Source organism: Panthera uncia, chromosome C2, assembly GCF_023721935.1.
Source record: "Panthera uncia isolate 11264 chromosome C2, Puncia_PCG_1.0, whole genome shotgun sequence".
In the NCBI taxonomy this organism is placed as follows: Eukaryota; Metazoa; Chordata; class Mammalia; order Carnivora; family Felidae; genus Panthera; species Panthera uncia.
The window spans coordinates 137,485,835-137,508,737 of NC_064810.1; the positions used below are offsets into that span (position 1 = coordinate 137,485,835).

Sequence of the window (22,903 nt, forward strand, 5' to 3'; positions counted from 1 at the left end):
TTTTTTTTTTTTTTTTTTTTTTTTTTTTAAGAAGGAAACTTTGAAACTTAGTTTAGGCAAATAAGTGGCAAGTGATTTTGGATTGCTGATCTTACTTTTTTGCTTTACATTCTTTTTCTTATTTTTGGCATGACTGCTTTTCTCATCAAGAAGAGGTTATCCTGTTTTTAGGTTTGACTCTTGAGCTAAGCTGAGGTGCTTCTTTGTCAGGCTGTGGTGCCTGGCCTGATGGCCTGCTAAATGGCTTTCTACCTAGGATCCTCCTTACTACAGATCTAAGAAGGCCTGAATTTGCCTAGAAATATATATATATATATATATATATATATATATATATATATGCATATATATGCATGTATATTAAATATATTAAACATATTAAAATATATCAAATATATTAAAATCTATAATAAAATATATTAAATGCATATATTAAATAAATATAAATATATATATATATGTAAATGCATGGAGATACTTGCTACGAGTGTGAAAAGGAATTGGACATTAATTAACTTTGGCTGGATTATGAGAACAGGAAACCACTTGAGAATAGAATAAGCCATTGTTAATCTGGTGAAACAGAAGAAGTGGTCCTGTGTTCCGAAGGAGGCATTTTCCTTGGTGTCAAGTAGATACTGAATGTCTTCCTTTTCAAAAAAGTTGCTAAAGCAAGACAAGAACCCTCCCTTTTGCCCACTGCGCACTGAATATAAAGTCTGCAGAGTGGAATTCTGCCTAATCAGCCTTGCTTTCTAAGCTTTCACACAATCAGTAATGTTGGCTTGTTCTGAGGTTTCATTTAAATCTTCATGGATTTTTGAAAACTGAAGCTTTGCCCAGACTGAGACAAGCAACCCTACCCTTTCGAACATTAATTTATTTCTTATTTTGGGTTGACTATTTCCAAACATAGACCACTTTCTGTACTGCTTGTCCTCGTAGAAGAGTTTATAATTCTCTCATAGAGGGTTTTACATGAAAATGCCCATATGTTATAGTTTTAGAAAAAAAATATTTCGAACAGTGAAACAAGAATGGGTTATATCCAAATCCTGTCGCTGTCTGAGAATTCTAGTTTTAAAATGTGTATTAGAGTGGCTAAAAGTGTGGGGTCTTGTTAAGAAGACCTGAGTTTGGATCTCATTTTTGTTAATTCATTTTTTTATTAATCTTTACTGAGTTACTTTTCCTCCCTACGCCCAATTTTATTATGTGAAAAAGGGGGATGTAGCTGGTATCTCCTGTTGGTCTTGTTGATCTATGTTTTACCATAAGGTAAAAATTATTTTACAGACTCAGTGGCTTTCAGCACCTTTCCCCCTCCCTGGGAAAAGTTGCCTTGGCTGGTTCCTATTTGCCTTGCTAGATGGATTCTTCATTCGTCTCCTCCCTGCTGTGTGCTGTGGGGCCGAACCTTAGGGACTGTCTCCACCAGCAGGAGCAACACATGTTTTTGGGGATATGACATTGGCATATTAATACTCACTTTGCAGAGTGGTTGAATGAGAGGATAAATGGAAAGCACTTGGTTTCCACAAGTTTACCATGGCCAGGAACCGTGCTCTTATGTCAGAATACGGTGACAAGTGTCAGATGTCAGAAGGTGACATTCCCCTCCTCCAATTTTCTCAATCTTTTTTGTTTTCCCCCATGATATACACTAGTCAGGGCATTTCTCTCTTCCCAGGAGTGGGTGATATATAGGTTTTCTCTCCTCCTCTTTCTCAATCCCAACATATAGTCCACAACCTCCATCCTTGTCCCACCTTCCAAGACTCAAAAACATGTCTGCCAGAAACTAAGTAAGACATCTGTCTGTGGTAGTGGGGGGACACATTAATCCTGCTGTCATTCATTGGTGCCTGCTTTCGCCTAGACACTGTGCTGACATGCCTGATTTGCGTTTCATGATTGCACTATTTTATACATGTGAATTAAGCTGCCACAGACTGTACTATATTTCCAGCTTGTTACTTTAAGCTGGAAGGATATCCTAAAAAAGCTGGTGAAATATACTCAGAAGAATATTAATAAGTTTAGGAGAGATCATGATTAGTTAATAAAAGAAGACAACAAAGGAGAGGAGAGGAAATTGATTTCAACCTGAGTTAGACAAGGGACAGAAAAAACACATTTTGAACCTTGTGTACGTTCATTTTTGGCTAGAATTTTTAATGTTGTTTTTATAGTGATTATTTTGTTGTTTTATTTCCTAGAAGTTTTTGGGTGGATTGGATGATACATTATGAATCAAGAAAATGGAACCCGAGTATTGTTTGGACAGTTGATGCTTAAGAAGCTGATTTTTGTTGTTTTAAACTTTGTCTGAAGCACATTTTTACAACTGAATGAGGTACCTGTGGGGATTGATAGAAAACATTTGCAAAGTGTTTTGTTCTTAGAACAAAGCCTTTTTATTTGTGGAGGAGTTGGCATTAATGTACCTTTGTGTAAGACCTTAGTTTGGACCCATTACCTTAATATTGACCTCAGAATCTGTCATATGCTGGAATCTCCAGTAGCTTTTACACCAGGAATATTGGGCTTAATGAGCTTTTAACAAACCAGGCAGCATTCAGAGATGAAGAAATGTCCCTTGGCCCTTTGACATTTTCCCCAGGAGTCCTGGGCAGCACTGAGTTCACCCATTCCTTAGCACTCAAAGCATTTCCAGCCTGCAGTACTTTTTAGTACTTTGCTTTGAGCTCTAAAGTACAGTGGCCCATGTGTGGACTTTGGAATTAACAGTCTTGGCTTTAAATGTTGGTTCTTCCGTTTACTAGCCGTGTGATCCTAAGAGGTTTCCTTAATCTCCTTGAGCTTTGGTTTACTCATTTGCAGTAAGAGGATAATAATGGCAACTTGGGAGCCTTGTTTTATTTTTATATTTAAGATTAAAATATATATACAAATAATACTTTTATAAGTATAATATATATATTCGTTGTGTATATATATGTATATACATATATATGGAATATAATTTTAATTCAAATATAGTTAACATACTGTGTTTATATTCATTTCAGGTACACAATATAGTGATTTAGCAATTCCATATATTACTCAGTGCTCATCATGGATAAGTGTGCTCTTAATTCCCCTTCACCTATTTTGCCCATCCCCCACCCACCTCCCCTTTGGTAACCACCAGTTTGTTCTCTATAGTTAGGAGTCTGTTTTTGGTTAGCGTCTTTTCTTTCCCTTTTTCATTTGTTTCGTAAATTCCACACGTGAGTGAAATCATATGATATTTGTCTTTCTCTGACTGACTTATTTCCCTTAGCATAATACTCTCTAGCTCCATCCATGTTGTTGCAAATGGCAAAATTTCATTCTTTTTGGTGGATGGCTGAGTAATATTTGACTGTATATATGTATCAAGTCTTCTTTATCCATTCATCAATTGATGGATTCTTGGGCTGCTTCCATAATCTGACTATTGTAAATAATGCTGGAATAAACATAGGGGTACATGTAACCCTTTGAATTAGTGTTTTTGTATTCTTTGGGTAAATACTCAGTAGTGCAGTTACTGGATCATATGGTAGCTCTGTTTTTAATTTTTGAGGAATTTTCCATAGAGGCTGTACCAATTTGTATTCCCACCAGCAGTGCATAAGGGACCCTATTTCTCTACATCCTCACCAACACCTGTTTCTTGTGTTTTTGATTTTAGTCATTCTGACAGGTGTGAGGTAATATCTCATTGTGGTTTTGATTTGCACTTCCCTGATGATGAGTGATGTTGAACATCCTTTCATGTGTCTGTTGGCCATCTGGATGTCTTCTTTGGAGAAATGACTGTTCATGTGTTCTGCTCATTTTTAAATTGGATTATTTGGTTTTTGGATGTTGAGTTGTATACTTTATTTATATGTTTTGAATACCCTTTAATTGTTTATCAGATGTGTCATTTGTGAGTATCTTCTCCCATTCAGTAGGTTGTCTTTTAATTTTGTTGTTTCCTTTGCTACACGGAAGCTTTTTATTTTCATGTAGTCACAATAGTTTGTTTTAGCTTTTGTTTCCCTTGCCTCAGGGACATATCTAGAAGACATATCTAGAAAGGTGTTGTTATGGCCAGTATCAGATAAATTATTCCCTATGCTCTCTTCTAGGATTGTAATCGTTTCAGGTCTCACATTTAGGTCCTTAATCCATTAATTTTTTAAAAATATCTATTTTATTTTTGAGAGAGTGACAGAGCCTGAGTGGGGGAGGGGCAGAGAGGGAGAAGGAGACACAGAATGTGAAGCAGGCTCCAGGCTCTGAGCTGTCAGCACAGAGCCCAATGTGGGACCTGAACTCAATAACTGTGAGATCATGACCTGAGCTGAAGTCGGACACTTAGCCGACTGAGCCTTGGATATGGTGTAAGAAAGTAGTCTGGTTTCACTCTTTTGCTTGTAGCTGTCCAGTTTTCCCAGCACCATTTGTTGAAGAGACTTTTTCCCGTTGCATGGTCTTGCCTCCTTTGTCAAAGATTAATTGACCATATAATCATAGGTTTATCTCTGGGCTTTCTATTCTGTTCTGTTGATCTATGTGTCTGTTTTGTGCCAGTACCATACTGTGTTAATCACTACAGCTTTGTAGTATGTCTTGAAATCAGATTGTGATACCTCCAGTTTTGTTCTTTCTCAAGATTTATTTGGCTATTTGGGGTTTTTGTAGTTCCAGACAAATTTTAGGATTGTTTGCTCTAGTTCTGTTTGAAAATGCTGCTTATATTTTGATAGGGATTGCATTAAATGTGTCTGTTGCTTTGGGTGATATATAGACATTTTAACAATGTTTGTTCTTCCAATTCATGAGCATGGAATGCCTTTCCATTTCTTTGTGTTGTCTTTAATTTTTTTTATCAATGTTTTATAGCTTTTAGAATATAGGTCTTTCACTTTGTATTTTTGTATTGTCTTCTACACATTTATAGTGTTGCTTTTATCATAGAAGTCTTTAATTGAACTAGAATTGATTTTTGTGTTCATTGTGAAGTAGTAACCCAATTTCATTTTGTTCATTTGAATTTATTTCCAGCAACATTTATTAAAATAATTCATTCTTTACCCACTGACCTGCATGGATCTATTTCTAGTCTTCATTCTGTTTCATTGATTTATTGGTCCAACCTGTTCCACCAGGGATAGAGGTGATACACATTTTATATTATACTGACCTTAGGTAATACATAGTTGCTGTTATAAACCCTTATTAATTTGAACAGTTTAGATGTAGATGGATGTTGAATTTTACTGGATGATTTTGTATGATTTTTATGCATCTACTGAGACAAACATATGGTTTTTCTTCTTTTATATTATAGCATGGAAAATTCTATTAATTTAACTTTCTAATATTAAACCAACTTTGCATCCTGGCATATATTCAGTTTGTACACTGTTGAATTTGAATTATTAATTTCACGTAGGATTGTAGTATCTAGTTAGATAATTTTTCCTTTTTTTATTGTCCTTATCAGATTTCTACATCAAGGATACACAAGTCTCTAAAAAGTGAGTTGTGGGGAATTCCCTCTTTCTCCTTTCTGAAAAATTTTATGTAAGATTTCAATTATCTATTCTTTAAGATATAAAAGAATTTAAAAAAAAAGGTTTTTGGGCCTGATGTTTTCTTCACAGGAAATTAAAAAAATAGGTTTAGGGGCGCCTGGGTGGTTCAGTCAGTTAAGCGTCCAACTTCAGCTCAGGTCATGATCTCATGGTTTGTGAGTTCGAGCCCCACGTGGGGCTCTGTGCTGACAGCTCAGAGCCTGCAGCCTGCTTCAGATTCTGTGTCTCCTTCTCTCTCTGCCCCTCCCCCACTTGTGCTCTGTCTCTCTCTATCAAAAATAAATAAATGTAAAAAAAACATTAAAAAATAGGTTTATAGGAGATCTTTTAGGGTTTCTAGTTCTTGTGGGTTAGTTTTTGTAAGTTTTATCATCTTAATTTTAAAATGTATTGGCATAGAATTGTTGACAATATCCTCTTAATCTGTTTAATTTCGGTAGCATCTGTAGTTAGGTGTTCTGTTTCATTCTTGACATTATTTATCTGTGCCTTCTTTCTTCTTGGCTAGGCTTGACAGACGTATGTTTAGTATCTTTTCAAAGAACTGATTTTTTTAGCTTTGTTGATTCTCTCTCTCTTTCTCTATGGGACAAAAGTAGAAAAAGTTATATATATAGAGAGAGATATAAATATATATCTCTCTAAGATATAAATATATATCTCTATATATATCTATAGATATATAAATACATATCTCTCTATATCTATCTATCTACCTATCTATCTCACGTTTCCTTATTTCATTTCCCTCCCCGCTGTGTCAGAGTCCTGTATTTTTGTCTATTACTTTGGTGGCTACCATTTATATTTTAACATGCCTATTTAATGAAGTCTAAAGTTTATACATATGTTTGGCTTCCTTCCTAACAGCACATTGACCATAGAATATTATACTTCTGATCATCCTCTATTATTTTATGTTACTGTATTTTTGCTATTTTAGTTCTATCCTGACTTCCCTCCCATCACTCATTATTGTTTTAAACAATTAATATTTATTATTTATTTACTCTCACCACTGTTATAGTATTGGAAGCCCTAGCCTCAGCAGTCAGACAACACAAAGAAATAAAAGGCATCCAAACTGGCAAGGAGGAAGTCAAACTTTCACTCTTCACAGATGACATGGTACTCTATGTGGAAAAAAACAAAAGTCTCCACCAAAAAACTGCTAGAACTGATACATGAATTCAGCAAAGTCATAGGATATAAAATCAATGTACAGAAATCAGTTGCATTTCTATACACCAATAATGAAGCAGCAGAAAGAGAAATCAAGGAATTGGTCCTATTCACAATTGCACCAAAAACCATAAAATACCTAGGAATAAACCAAACCAAAGAGGGAAAAATCTATACACTGAAAACTATAGAAAGCTTCTGAAAGAAATTGAAGACAACACAAAAAAATGGAAACATTCCATGCTCATGGATTGGAAGAACAAATATCATTAAAATGTTGATACTACCCAAAGCAATCTACATATTCAATGCAATCCCTATCAAAAATAACACCACAGTCTTCACAGAACTAGAACAAATAATCCTAAAATTTGTATGGATCCAGAAAAGACCCCAAATGGCCAAAGCAATCCTGAAAAAGAAATCCAAAGCTGGAGGCATCACAATTCTGGACTTCAATCTGTATTACAAAGCTGTAATCATCAAGACAGTATGGTACTGGCACAAAAACAGACATATAGATCAATGGAACAGAATAGAGAGCCCAGAAATGGACCCACAAATGTATGGCCAACTAACGTTTGACAAAGCAGGAAAGAGTATCCAAGGAAAAAAGACAGTCTCTTCATCAAATGGTGCTGGGAAAACTGGACAGTGACATGCAGAAGAATGAACCTGGACCACTTTCTTACACCATACACAAAAATAAACTCAAAATGGGTGAAAGACCTAAATATAAGACAGGAAGGCATCAAAATCCTAGAGGAGAAAACAGGCAACAACATTTTTTACCTCAGCTGCAGCAACTTCTTACTTGACATGTCTCCAGAGGCAAGGGAAACAAAAGCAAAAATGAACTGTTGGGACCTCATCAAGATAAAAAGCTTCTGCACAGTAAAGGAAATAATAAGCAAAATTAAAAGGCAACCTACTGAATGGGAGAAGATATTTGCAAATGACATATCAGATAAAGGGTTAGTATCCAAAATCTGTAAAGAACTGATCAAACTCAACACCCAAAAAACAAATATTCCAGTGGAGAAATGGGCAAAAGCCATGAACAAGTACTTCTCCAAAGAAGACATCCAGATGGCCAACCGACACATGAAAAAATGCCCAACATCACTCATCATCAGGGAAATATGAATCAAAACCACAGTGAGATACCACCTCACATCAGTCAGAATGGGTAAAATGAACAACTCAGGCAACAACAGATGTTGTTGAGGATGCGGAGAAAGGGGAACGCTTTTGCACTGCTGGTGGGAATGCAAACTGGTGGAGCCACTCTGGAAAGCAGTATGGAGGTTCCTCAAAAAATTAAAAATAGCACTAACCCTACGACCCAGCAATTGCACTGCTAGGTGTTTATCCAAAGGATACAAAGATGCTGATTTGAAGGGACACATGCACCCCAATGTTTATAGCAGCACTATCAACAATAGCCAAAGTATGGAAAGAGCACAACTGCCCATCGACTGATGAATGGATAAAAAAGCTGTGGCATATATATTCAATGAAATATTACTTGATGACCAAAAAGAATGAAATCTTGCCATTTGCAACAACATGGATGGATCTAGAGTGTATTATGCTAAGAGAAATAAGTCAGAGAAAGACAAATATCATATGATTTCACTCATAAATAGAATTTAAGATGCAAAATAGATGAACATAAGGGAAGGGAAGCAAAAATAGTATAAAAACAGAGAGGAAGGGGCGCCTGGGTGGCGCAGTCGGTTAAGCGTCCGACTTCAGCCAGGTCACGATCTCACGGTCCATGAGTTCGAGCCCCACGTCAGGCTCTGGGCTGATGGCTCAGAGCCTGGAGCCTGTTTCCGATTCTGTGTCTCCCTCTCTCTCTGTCCCTCCCCCGTTCATGCTCTGTCTCTCTCTGTCCCAAAAATAAATAAACGTTGAAAAAAAAATTAAAAAAAAAAAACAAAAAACAGAGAGGAAGACAAACCATAAGAAACTTCTAAATACAGAGAACAAACTGAGGGTTGGTGGGGGGAAGGGCTAAGGGGGTGAGGGGCATTAAGGAGGACACTGGTTGGAATGAGCACTGTTATATGTAAGTGATGAATTACTAGATTGTATTCCTAAAAAAGAGGAAAATTTAACTGGGCTTCATAGATACATTGATATTTATGGTACACAGAATTTGCAGAAACCACATACATTCACACCCAGTAACAATTCCATGTTCTCTAGCTGCTTTTGTTTCTTCTTGTGTCATATGTATTTCCTATGGTTTTTGACCTTCTTTGTTTTCAAATAAAAATATTAACGCTATAAAAAATAAACAGTTAATATTTGTTTAGATTTCCTCATATATTTGCTAATATCTTTGACCACTATCTTTCTTGAATGTCAGATTTTTCATCAGGGTTATTTTTCCTTAGTCCTGAAGTACATCCTTTAACATTTTCTGTATCAAAGGTCTATTGGTGGTAAATTCATTCTGTTTTTGATTTTAATTCTTTCAAGAAATTGACTTTAATTATTCCTTGTTCTTGTTAAACCTTGTTCCTGGTTTCTCAAAGAAACCCAAGTTTCTTTGGGTACACACATCTAAAATGACAGTTATTTTCTGTGTGCACATGAAAGATATCACTTCACTGTCTTTTGGCTTTCATTTTTTGCTTCTGTGAATTCAGCTCTAATTGCCATTCCTATGCAGATGATCTTGTTTCTCCCTTTTAATGATTTTCTCTTTTTCTCTAGTGTTCTGAAGATTCACTGATTTGTCTCAGGGAAACGAAACCACCTTGACATGAAGATTGCTATCTTTCACCAATTCCAGAAAATTCTCAGCCATGGTTTCCTTGAATAACGCCTCTTCCCCATTCTCTCTATTGTTTCCTTCTGAAATTCCAATTGGACACAACTTGGATGCTCTTAATGTTATTCTATATGCTTTCAAACTTCTATTTTACATTTCTATTTCTTTGTCTCTTTGGGATGCATTCTGGCTCACATTTTCAAAGTTGTCTTTTTCTTTAAACACATAGAACATTGTTATTTTTCATTTTGTACTGTACAATTCTGGTATCTGAAGTCTTTGTGGGATTGACTATATAGTCTATTGTTTTCCTAGCTCTCGCTCACGGTACATTGTTTCTCTGTGTTTTGTACTTTTATATGTAAACTGTTGGTTGTTGTTGGAACTTTATCTGTGAGAGTTTTCTGAGGCTTGGGATGATGATATTACTCCAATGAGGATTTCTGTTTGCTTCTGCCATTTACCTTGGCATATTGCTAACACAGGCATAGCTTTAAATTAAATTCTGTACTTGAGGGTGTGTGTGTGTGTGTGTGTGTGTGTGTGTGTGTGTGTGTGTTTATTATGTAGCTATCATGAATTTGGACCACAAATTTATGTGAGAGCTGTTCTGTGGTAATGAAATTAAAAAAAAAAAACACCAACAACTTTTTCCTTTCAGGCAGTGCTAAGGATGAAATAGGCAAGTTTACTTTATTCTCCTTGTTTATGTTTCATTTACCGTTCCTCTGAAGGGCGTAGTCAGACTTTTCAGCTTGGGTGGCCCTACAATTTTCCTCCCTTGTCTGTATCCCTATAGCCCTGAGTACCAAAACTTCCTTTCCATTTAGGCCATTTTGCTTCAGTTCAAATATTTATTACCTTTTTCTGGCACTACTATAATAGCGACTTTGTTTCTTGGTCTCCAAGCCTTTCCCCCGTTTTTATTTTTATACTGCCATTTGAGTGATCTTTCTAAAAAATGAAATGGAGAATAAGATATTCGTACAGACAGAGAAGAAACATCTGGCGTTCCAGGAGCTTCTAAATTGTTTGTAGACTGCAGGTGGAGTCTCACCTCATCCACAGCAAAATCCCCGGCCACTCTCCTTACCCTCTGTATTCTATACTTAAGCCATACTAGATTATTCATCATTTTCCGAATACTCTTTAGCGTCATCTTGTCTTTACACATGCTGTGAACCCTTCTAGGATACCTCTGGATCTCATGATTGGGACTAAGGTGAGGCAAGTGAAGTATCTAGGGTGCGGGATGTGAAGAGACTCCTTGGTTTATGCAAGTGCTTTACTGCCTCTGCCTAGTGAACTGCCTAATGCAAATGTCAGAGCCAAGCTATTAGCTTACCTGTGCTCCTTCCTAAAAAAGGAATGTAGATTATGTTCAGTACCGTATCCACGAAGATGGGGACTATGTCTGTTTGGCACTGTATCACCAGTGTCTGGAATAGTACCTACCACATGGCAGGTGCTCAATAAATATTTGGTGAATGAATGAATGAATGAATGAATAGTTCTGAGTTTCTTGATGGCAGAAAATAAGTCATATTCTTCAGTTCCCTTCCATCTCATCATTTGTTCATACTAGATCTGAAAAGATGTTTGCTTGTTAATTGAATAACTAAAAGGGAGTTCTTTGTGGTCCTATCCCGGCCTGGGAAGTTTCTGGGTGAAGCTTACTCCTGTTACTCATGTGTTGCCTACTTCGTTACAGCCCCTGTCTTTTGATGCTTTATGGTGGGGTGTGGGTGCAGTTAGGCCGAGACTATCAAAGCTGGCTGGCCATCAAATCACCTGGAAGATCCTAATATACACATGAATTCTTGAATCCCTCTTACAGAGACTGTGGTTCCATTTTTTTGAGGCAAAATTCAGGAATCTGCATTTTTACAGAATCCCTTGGTTGGTTTTTTTTTTTTTTTAATTTTTTTGATGTTTATTTTTGACAGAGGGAGAGAGACAGCATGAGTGGGGGAGGGGCAGAGAGAGAGGGAGACACAGAATCTGAAGCAGGCTCCAGGCTCTGAGCTGTCAGCACAGAGCCCGACGTGGGGCTCAAACTCACAGACCATGAGATCATGACCTGAGCCGAAGTTGGACGCTCAACCGACTGAGCCACCCAGGCACCCCTCCATTGGTTGTTTTGATAATCAGTCAGGTTTGGGGACCAAGCCACCCTGGTACCACCAATATAATTTTAATTTTCTATATATTTACATGAATGTTAAGAGAGTAGTAATTGCCATAATGATTCCAGAATCCTGAGTGTCTTAAAAATACTTGCACATCTGCAAATATTTCTTTTTTTAAAAAAAAGTTTATTTTATTTTTTTTAGAGAGAGAGAGCATGAGCAGGGAAGGAGAAAAGAGAGTGGGAGACACAGAACCCAAAGCAGGCTCTAGGCTCTGAGCTGTCAGCACAGAGCCTGACGTGGGGCTTGAACTCACAAATTGCGAGATCTTGACCTGAACTGAAGTTGGACACTTAACCGACTGAGCCACCCAGGTGCCCCATTTGCAAATATTTCTTAAACGTGCCACAGGTCATTCTGAAAGCATGGAGTAGGAGGAGAAGATGCAGCCATGAAGGTAGTATTTATATGGCTCATATCTGATCTCCACTTATTTTCCATCTTCCGGAAGATTCTAACACCATCCCAGATGATACCCTCCTAAATGGATGGACTGGAGAGTGTTGACCAGTGAAGAAGGCAGAAAGGAGGAAAAAGTCAAAATAATTCCAGTCTCTACAGAAAATCACTTTCTCATCAGAGAATGAATTCCATAAATAATTGAGATAGCTGATGGAACATTTTAAATAGCTGAAGGAAAAACAGACACATTCAGTGTGAACCTCAAGCTGTTCCTCAATTCTTCAATGATATTTAGATCTGAGAAGTACATTGCAGGCACTTGGAAATAATGGATGTCATGGAGGCGTGATGTTCAAAGACATTAAAAATAATCCACTCCCTTAGAAATAAACACCTAACCTAAGCCATTAGGAATTCTCAGTGAGAGACAGAAATAGCTTCTGTAGTCCCCATTGCTCTCTAATTCTATTTCTACCATTTCATTATTCATCATTCTGTGCAGTTCACTTTGTCTATTTATTTAAAATGTGATTCCAGACGACAGGCAACAGTCCCAGTGTTCTCTGTCTTACACAGCCCTTTCCGCCCCGAGAAACAGAAATTATATAACTTGTTTTCAATTGTGCAGCCCTGGGAGGATTCACATGTTCGGTTTGGTGAGCTTCCAGGAAATAATTTTAAAGTGTTTATCTGAAGTTTATCCAGACTTTCTTGATCTAGAAGTTAGACAGAAACCTAGCAGAGAATGGAAAGAAAGCAGGCTGTGAAGAGAGGGAACTCTAAGTGTAGCCAGAAGGACTGTGAGCTGTGACACCCCTTGGTATTCACACTTTGGAAGCAGGAGGCACCGTTCTAGGGCCTATGTGCTTGAGAAGCAGCATTAATATGAGTATCTGCTGCCATTTACTATTGTTCATTGTTGTAGTTGCTATTGCCGCATAACAAGCTACCCCAGTATGTCATGGTATAACTGTTTTATTTTGCTCCTGGTTTTGTGGTCCGGGAATCTGCAAAGGGCTCAGCCGGTGGCTCTTGTATAGGTTACAGTCACATGTTCAATATCTGGAGGTTTTACTGAACTCGATGTCCCAACTGTGGCTCGCTCATGTGGTTGGCAGTCTGTTAGCTGTCCAAGGGGGAGCTCAGCCGGGGCTGTTACCTGGAGCATCTGTATGTGGCCTCTCCATTATGGTGAGCTTAGGCTAGTCAGACTTCTTACATGGGAGCTGTTTCTCCCAGAGCAAGCATGCCAAGAGCACCAGACAGAACCTGTGTGGCTTTTCCTGACCTAGCCATGGAGGTCTTGTCCACTGTACTCTATTGTTCGAAGCAGTCTAAAGTTCACCCAGACTCAGTGGGAGAGGACATGTACTTCACCTCTCATTGGGAGTAGTGGGAAGGAATTTGTGGCCATTAACAAACAAAAATATATATGGATTATTTGTGGATAATGTCCTAGACTCCAGAGATAAGAGTGATGAACTAGCAGGACATCGTTGCCTTCATGGAGTTTACAGCCTAGATTGCGGGGTGCGGTGGCGGGGAGGGGCGGGGGAAGCCGCTAAATTAATCACACAAATAATTACTTAATTACCACAGTGATTAGTTTGGGCAGAGATTTATAGTTGCCCCCACCCCATCCACTTTCCTTTTTCAGTAATGGAATCTCCTGGAGTAGAAGCAGACATGGGGCTATAAACTACATTTCCCAGCCTCCCTTGCAATTAGGAGGAGCCATGGGAGTCAGTTCAGGCTAATAAAAGTGATGTGTGTCACTTCCTTGTCTCACCCTTAAAATGAAAATTAGTTACCCTATACCTTTTCCCCACCTCCTCCTGGCCCACTGACAGGTGAATAGTAACTGAGTAGTACCTTGGACCTAGACAGACATGGAAGTTATCCATTAAAGATAGCCTTGCCAGAGGGAATTAAAAGCAAAAGTGAATTACTGGGACCTTATGAAGATAAAAAGCTTCTGCACAGCAAAGGAAACAACCAACAAAACTAAAAGGCAACCAACGGAATGGGAAAAGATATTTGCAAATGACATATCGGACAAAGGGCTAGTATCCAAAATCGATAAAGAGCTCATCAAACTCCACACCCGAAAAACAAATAACCCAGTGAAGAAATGGGCAGAAGACATGAATAGACACTTCTCTAAAGAAGACATCCGGATGGCCAACAGGCACACGAAAAGATGTTCAACGTCGCTCCTTATCAGGGAAATACAAATCAAAACCACACTCAGATATCACCTCACGCCAGTCAGAGTGGCCAAAATGAACAAATCAGGAGACTATAGATGCTGGAGAGGATGTGGAGAAACGGGAACCCTCTTGCACTGTTGGTGGGAATGCAAATTGGTGCAGCCGCTCTGGAAAGCAGTGTGGAGGTTCCTCAGAAAATTAAAAATAGACCTACCCTATGACCCGGCAATAGCACTGCTAGGAATTTATCCAAGGGATACAGGAGTACTGATGCATAGGGCACTTGTACCCCAATGTTTATAGCGGCACTCTCAACAATAGCCAAATTATGGAAAGAGCCTAAATGTCCATCAACTGATGAATGGATAAAGAAATTGTGGTTTATATACACAATGGAATACTACGTGGCAATGAGAAAAAATGAAATATGGCCTTTTGTAGCAACATGGATGGAACTGGAGAGTGTGATGCTAAGTGAAATAAGCCATACAGAGAAAGACAGATACCATATGGTTTCACTCTTATGTGGATCCTGAGAAACGTAACAGAAACCCATGGGGGAGGGGAAGGAAAAAAAAAAAAAGAGGTTAGAGTGGGAGAGAGCCAAAGCATAAGAGACTGTTAAAAACTGAGAACAAACTGAGGGTTGATGCGGGGTGGGAGGGAGGGGAGGGTGGGTGATGGGTATTGAGGAGGGCACCTTTTGGGATGAGCACTGGGTGTTGTATGGAAACCAATTTGACAGTAAATTTCATATATTAAAAAATAAAATAAAAAAAATTAAAAAAATAAAAAATAAAAAATAAAAAAAAAATTAAAAAAAAAAAAAAAGATAGCCTTGCCAGTTTTTACCCCCTGTTGTCATTAAGATAGATTAACTTTTACCTTAAGATAATACAACAGGACTCATATGAAAAAGTATAATGTGAAACAACAAGGAGATACCACAACACACCTATTAGAATGGGCAAAATCCAGAACACTGACAACACCAAATGCTTGTGAGAATGTAGAGCAACAGGAATTCTTGTTCATTGCCAGTGGGAATGCAAAATGGTACAGCCACTTTGGAAGATAGTTTGGCGGTTTCTTACAAAACGAAATATATTTTACTATATGATCCAGCAATCATATGTTGCTATTTATGAAAAGGAGTTGAAAACTTATGTCCACACACAAACCTGCTCACAGATGTTTATAACAGCTTTATTCCTAATTGCCAAAACTTGGAAGCAACGAAGAGGTCCTTCAGTAGGTAAATAGATAAATTGTGGCACATTCAGACAATGGAGTAGTATTCATGTGCTAAAAAGAAATGAGTTATCAAGACATGAAAAGACATGGAGTAAACTTAAATGCATATTACTAAGTGAAAGAAGCCAACCTGAAAAAGGCTATGTACTGTATGATTCCAAGTATATGACATTCTGAAAAGAGAAAACTGGAGACAGTGAAAACATTAGTGGAGGGAAACATAGATGGACGATTTTTATCGTAGTGAAACTATTTTGTATGATACTATAATGATGGGTATATGTCATTATACATTTGTCCAAATCAATTCACCAAGAATGAACCATAATATATGCTGTGGACTTTGGGTGATAATGATGTGTCAGTAGAGGTCCGTAAGTTTTAACAAAGGTACAACTTTGGTGGAGGATGTTGATAATAGGGGAGACATACACGTGGGGGCAGAAGGTATATGGGAAGTCTCTGTACCTTCTGTTCAATTTTGCTGTGAACCTAAAAATGTTCTAAAAAGTAAAGTTTATTAAAAAAAAGTGTAGTGTGCTATACAAACATATAACAAGGAAGGCTACCTGATTAAGGGTGAGAATGAACAAGTTTTGTCCTCTAATGGAAACAAATAAAAAGAGTTGGCAGAATAGGCAAAGCATAGTTTTTGTTTTTATTACTGCTTGCTTTAAAGATATCCTCTGGCTAAAGCCCTTTTCTTGCAGACCAAAAAGAGAGAGAGGGGGAGAGAGAAAACAAAACAAAACAAACAAAACAAAAAAAACAAAACCTGGGATTAGTGTTGCCAGATAAAATACAGGATGCCCAGTTAAATTTGAATTTCAGACAAACAATGAATACTTTTTTAGTATAAATGTTCCATGCAATATTTGGGACATACCTATACTAAATTTTTTTCCTTTGTTTATCTGAGTTCAAATTTAACTCGGCATCCTGTATTTTTATTTGCTAAGCCTGGCAACTCCAGCCTAGATTCAAATCCCTGTGGGACTTGAGTAGCTAAATTCTTTCTTCTTAAGATTTATTCGTGTTTATATCCACAATTCCTGGCATATAGTAGGAGCTCAATAAATAATTAATTTTAGCCTCTGAGATGAACAGTTGTAAATCACTAAAGATCATCTGAAATGTGAAACCAATAAAGGATCTGATTGTGCTTTCAAAGGTTTTAATTTGCCATGATCAAAGATACTTAGAGCTTTGATTTGTCCACACTTTGTCTGAGATTGTCAGTTCAGATGATCTTAAAAAATGGATTAAAATTCCAGTAAAGCTCATAATCAACCAGTATTATCCAGGGAATGGAAGATTGCACAAACGTTAGTTTCACAGATGATGAAAGCTTAATTCTTTTTAATGCCTTCAATTTAAATGTATACATCTTAAAAAATAAAAATCTTAAAAAAATTTGCTTCTTGATTTTCTGCCTTCTTAAAGTAGAGTGAATGAAGCGTCAGGAAAATTGGTTGACTAGATCAAAGCTCATGATTGTTTGGGGAGGTCATCCTGAGGTTGTGACCGCCAGTTAACTTCTGAGCTAGACCTAGGCCATCAGAGGTTCCTCACCTCCTTACCTGTCCTTGGAATGTTCTGTCCACAGTTCCCACAGTGGGAGCTGTTTCAAGGATGCAGCCTTGAGACAGTAAGGTGTTGCTGAGACCATCTGGATGGTATACATGACTGAACCCAGTTAAGGCTTCTATATTAAACTTTTCAGATTCTGGTAGGCGGGTGTGGAGATCTACTTGTCTTGCAGCTGCCCAAGACAAGCCTTGTATGTAACTTCTCTTGCTTATTAAACCTGCCACCTACCAATCTGGAATGGCCTGCCTCTTTCTTCTGTCTCTCCTTGCTTTCCGATTATGGGGATCAGTTTATGAACCAACAATGATCTTTCTCCTTGACCAGCCTTCTGCCATAATCTTTTGGTGATTTCGGCATTCTTTTTGGTGGCCCTTTTCACCATGAAGCCTCAACTCTATGTCTTATATCCCTATACTCTCAAGGGCAATCTCATCATCGCTTGAAATGGATTCATCCCTAGGATCTAAATCTTGACATTTTTCTCTTAATCATGGCTTCCTTTTCACTTCCCTCACTTCTGCTGGCTTTTTTTTGCATCCTCATTGTGACTTCTTCATCTTTGGATCTTTCCTGCTTTATTAGCCCATGATCTTTCTACCACTGTACCAAGTCAGCCATTTCACTGATATCACCAAGCCCAGGCCTAGCTCCCTCCATTGCTGGCTTTGTTGGAAAGAGATGTGAGACACACAGATTGGTTGCACTGTAGATGGTTACTTTCTGTGTTCTGGGGAGTTTGCTGGTCCAGCAGTCTACCACAGATGTCTTCTTGATGCCATATTGTATTATCCCCAGTGGCTTTTACAGACTTTTCCTAATTTCTGTGGTCATCCTTCAAAAGTGTGTCTTGACCTCCTTCTCTCTACCTTCTCCCTTCAATACCTACAACTCTTCAACATCAACTACTACTTCTAAGCAAATGGCCCTTAAATTTTCTGTTATTGGCTTCAGTCTTTTTTTCTGAGATGCCAACTCATGTTCACCATCTTTTTTCTTTTTTCACCCCCAAAGCAGCTACTTCTCCTTACTTCCCAATTTGTTAACTAATGTGTTGAATGGGCAGCACTTGTGGAGTATAAACTTAAGGCTTATTTCATTACTTAATGTTCCTTTCAACCCCTTTTGAAGGGGTGGTCCATCTTCTGCCAGGGGGTAAGGGAGATTGATAAGTCTTCTATGCATTCTTAGATAGTAGAAAGCCCTAAGTTATAAAACACAGTTTGCTTTGGATTTTAGAATATCTAGTTATGGACGTATCAGTTTTCATTCAAACATTTCTTCCCCAGTGAGGGCCAGCTATAGGGGGGCCATATGCCTTTGGGGTAGGGGTCACTATAAGCTTCTTTTCTCAGTTGTCTCCATCTAGTCTCACTAGCTATTGTTTCTCAATCCACCAGAATTGCAAGAGACTGGAAAGGAGAATAAGAGAACAGTAACATTTTTACTTAATAGGTGTGCTGTGAGATGGCCTCATGCTTTCTGGGTGGGCAGATGTTTACATTTGGTTCTTTTTCTTGCAGGCATTTCTGTGGGCTCTTACATCCTGTTCTGGGCCCCTTCGTTACGCTGTGTGTGAATGGTGCCTCTCCATCAGTTGGCAGCTGCTGATCTGCTCTTGACTTCTGCCTCAGTATAAATTCTTCAGCCAAGTATTGTTGGGCTTCTTTGGCCTGGAAAGCCATCCTATAGGGCAAGATCCCTTTTTATAATGGCTCCAGGCTCATGTTCTTGCTGTGGTCCCTGGGATTCATGTATATATATATTTTTTAATCTAAGGAAGTTCCATCACTATCCAGCTGTAACTCTACTCTGAATGCTCTAGTTTTCTCAGGGAGAATCCAAACCCTGTGCCCTGTGTCTTTTACCTGCCAGGAATACATGTCAAACTGAGTGATGCCTTTAAAGCCCTTCTCACTGGGCTTAGGATAAAGGGAAAGCACTTCCTATCCCTTCCCTTAAATGTATGTCTGTGTTACAGTTGAGCTGGAAAACCAGATAAATCCTCACAAATTCTCAAATCTCCTTACTCTTGAGTCTTTTATATTCTTAAAATTTTTTTTTTAAATGTTTACTTATTTTTGAGACAGAAAGAGAGCACGAGCAGGGGAGAGGAAGAGAGAGAGGGAGACACAGAATCTGAAACAGGTTCCAGGCTCTGAGCTGTCAGCAGAGCCCGATGCGGGGCTTGAACTCACAAACGGTGAGATCATGACCTGAGCTGAAGTCGGACACTCAACTGACTGAGCAACCCAGGCACCCTGAGTCTTTTATGTTCTTGATCTGAATGAGGATCCCCAACAGTTGCATTACTGATTCTTGGGTATTTTCTTTGAAAATTTGTATGTAGTCAGTCTACCTCACATATCTCTCCTTGGCATCTGATATCTCTCATTAGCTCAGGGCCTCAAAACTTGTAATTTAACATCTAGTTTCATATGCTTCCCCCTGTCATGCTGGTTTGAAATCTGAGTCATTTGTGAGTCACCCTTTTTTCTTAACTCCCACATTCTATTAGTGAATACATTCTACTGATTTACTTTTCAAACCCCCTGTCCCCTCTCACTGTGAACACTCCACCCCAGGATTTCATTGTCTCTTGTTGCACTTTGGCTAGTGGAGAGGAGGCAGTGTGATCTGGGAGGTGTTTGTGCTCTGGGCCCAGATTAACTAGGTTTGAATTGTAGCCCTAATACTTGTTAGCTGAGTAACTTCTACTAAAGTTACTGAATTTCTCTGAACCTCAGTTTTCTCATCTGAAAAATGGGGATAACTGATGAATGGGTAAAGAAGATGTTTATATATACAAAGGAATATATTGGCAATGAGAAAGAATGAAATACGGCCTTTTGTAGCAACGTGGATGGAACTGGAGAGTGTGATGCTTAGTGAAATAAGTCAGGCAGAGAAAGACAGATATCATGTTTTCACTCTTATGTGGATCCTGAGAAACTTAACAGAAGACCATGGGGGAGGGAAAGGGGGAAAAAAGAGTTAGAGAGGGAGAGAGGCAAACCATAAGAGACTCTTAAAAACTGAGAATAAACTGAGGGTTGATGGCGGTGGGGGAGAGAGGAAAGTGGGTGATGGACATTAAGGAGGGCACCTGTTGGGATGAGCACTGGTGTTGTATGAAAACCAATTTGACAATAAATTATATATATATATATATATAAATAAAACTGGGGAAAAAATGAAAAAAAAAAAGAAAAATGGGGATAATATTAACTACTTCATAGGGATGTGTGAGAATTACATGTGATAAAAAATGTAGAGTTCCTTGAACATAAAAAGGCTCAATAATTGTTAAGGAATGTGATTCTTGTTATAATTGTCTTTGAATTCTTGTCTCCATGTTCAGTCTTACTTCTTTAGTTCATCTCACACAGTACTATCAATGGTATAATATTTGTAAAATTGCAAGCAAAATTCCCATCCCTGTCTCTAGGCTGTGAGTAGTCTCTGGGCTTGGCTACATGACTTGCTTTGGCCAATGAGACAATAACAAATGTGCCACAAGCAGAGATTTGAAAAGCGTTTTCTTATCTCTTGCTGCTGGGACCCTTCCTGCTACCATGGGGAAAAGCTTGGCTAGAATGTTGTAGACTCATAATTCAGTGGGCATGCCAGCACCAACCACCAGAGGTAGGCCAATCTAGACCAATCGGCATATGCAGCTGATTGCAGCCACAGGAGTGAGCCTAGGCAAGAACACAAAAGAATTACCCAACTGAGTGCAGCCCAGATTGCCAACTCATTGAATGTTGAACTAATGAATTATTGCTGTTTTAAGCCACTGCATTTGAGATAGTTTGTCACATAGCAACAGGTAATTAATATAGTACCATGTTCATTATTTTAAAGAACAGCTCTAATTGTCTTTCTGTTCAGGTGACTATTCTGGTTTACATGTGATAGTCTTAATTTATATCTGATGTCCTTGCATTAATAATACCCTCTTTAACTCTTGAAATTGCTATTTTTTTTTTAATTTTTTATAATCTTTCATTTTTGGGGGAGAAAGAGAGTGCACGTTCATTTGAGTGAGTGCAGGAGGGGCAGGGGAAGAGGGAGAGAGAGAATTGCAAGCAGTTTCCATGCCCAGTGTGAAGCCTGATACAGGGCTCATCACCCTCATGACTGTGAGACCATGACCTGAAGCAAAATCAAGAGTTGGATGCTTAACTGAGTGAGCCACAGATGCCCCTCAAAATGGCTAGTTTGGATGACACACTAAATAGTCACTCTACTTCTCAAAATTATTCCTATTGCCTGTTGTTTTAAGTGAACTCCTTGGATTAGTGTTCAACAACTTCCGTTAGCTGGTTTCGACTTATGTCTCAAGCAAAGTCTTTCTCCCTATTCCAAGCTTCAGACAAATTGGGCTACAGTTGGATCTCCAACATAACTTGTACTTTCCATTCCTGCATCTATTACCTTCCTTATATTGTTTCCCATGTTTGCTGTTTTCTTCATGCATCTTAAACTCCTAGTACATCCTTGAAACTCCTTGTGAAGCATAACTTCCATGACACCCATGTTCATTTCCTTTAGTTGGATGTTGGATGGCTGACCCAATATCCATTCCTAGTACCCTCTCCCAAGCCATCTACAGTGGTGGTTACAATGAACCTCATCTGATAATACCTTGGGAAGTTTATTCTCTCTTTGGGTGGTTTTAATCACCTTGTGTAGCACAATAGCAACTATAGACATTATGTAAATTGTCAGATCCTTGAAGGCAGAGAGTGTATCTTACTCGTCTTGTAATCTCCAACAGTGCCTAGTGGCCTAGTGTAGCACTAGAAATATAGGTAATCAATAAATGTTTATTGAGTTGATTGCAGTTTTGCTTAAAGATTGAGGCCAACGTCAACTGCCGTGTTTCTCTGTACAAAGTCTTAGATTGAATTCCTTAGATTGGACACTGAGATGGGAATAGTTGCATACAGAAGATTGCTTTTGGGTGACACTCCTGAAAGGAAGTGAGGATGACAGGATTAGACAGAGGGAGTAGCTGACCTGAACATGGTTGCAGTCAGGCTTCAGTTAATCCTATGTGAGTTCTTGAGCAGGGTTGGCTTTTCAGAGTTGTCTACTTTTGAGGCAAAGGGATTTCCTAAGCCCACTTCTTTGATGGTGTAATTTTAGGGACTCCTTTTAGAGTTCTTTGGTCTTCTTCCTAGGTATCAGGCCAATAGTCTACTGCCCACTGAGGTTGGCATTCCTACCTTTTGGATATCTTCTCCCCACCATCTTTTGCTGCTTACAATCTGCTGTGGGTTGAAAAATATTATTTCTCATCTTCTTAGAATTTGGTCTAACTTAGGAGTTGGCAAACTTTCAATGTAAAGGCCGAAGGCATTGTGGACCATACAATTTCTGTTGCAGCTACTCAACTCTGCTGGTATGTGCAATAGACAATATGTGAACAAGTGAGCATAGCTGTGTTCTAATAAAACTTTATTTACAAAAACAGGTGGCAGACTAGATTTATCCATAGGTTCTAGTTTGCTGACTCCTGGTCTAAATTAAGACTAAGTCAATTCCAAGTGATAACTTATTTCCCATAAATAAAGTGCAGTGTTTTTAGTGCATGGAGTTTGGGAATAAGTTTTTTGTTTCTCTGAGGGGTCGAGAGACTTCCTTCTGGAATTCTTTGTTCAGAATAGTTAAGATTACTGATGAAGCGACTTATCTCTAAAGAAGAAATGTAAT

The 22,903-nt window shown here is 38.4% G+C and overlaps 1 long non-coding RNA gene across 1 annotated transcript in view; it reads left to right on the top strand.

Moving 5' to 3' along the window:
- The window catches only part of LOC125921366 (uncharacterized), a 63,227-nt gene that overhangs the window by 37,471 nt on the left and 2,853 nt on the right, over window positions 1-22,903 (top strand). The window contains exon 2 of the long non-coding RNA XR_007457393.1: window positions 5,486-5,519. This is a non-coding gene — a long non-coding RNA (uncharacterized LOC125921366). The remainder of the gene's footprint in view (window positions 1-5,485; window positions 5,520-22,903) is intronic.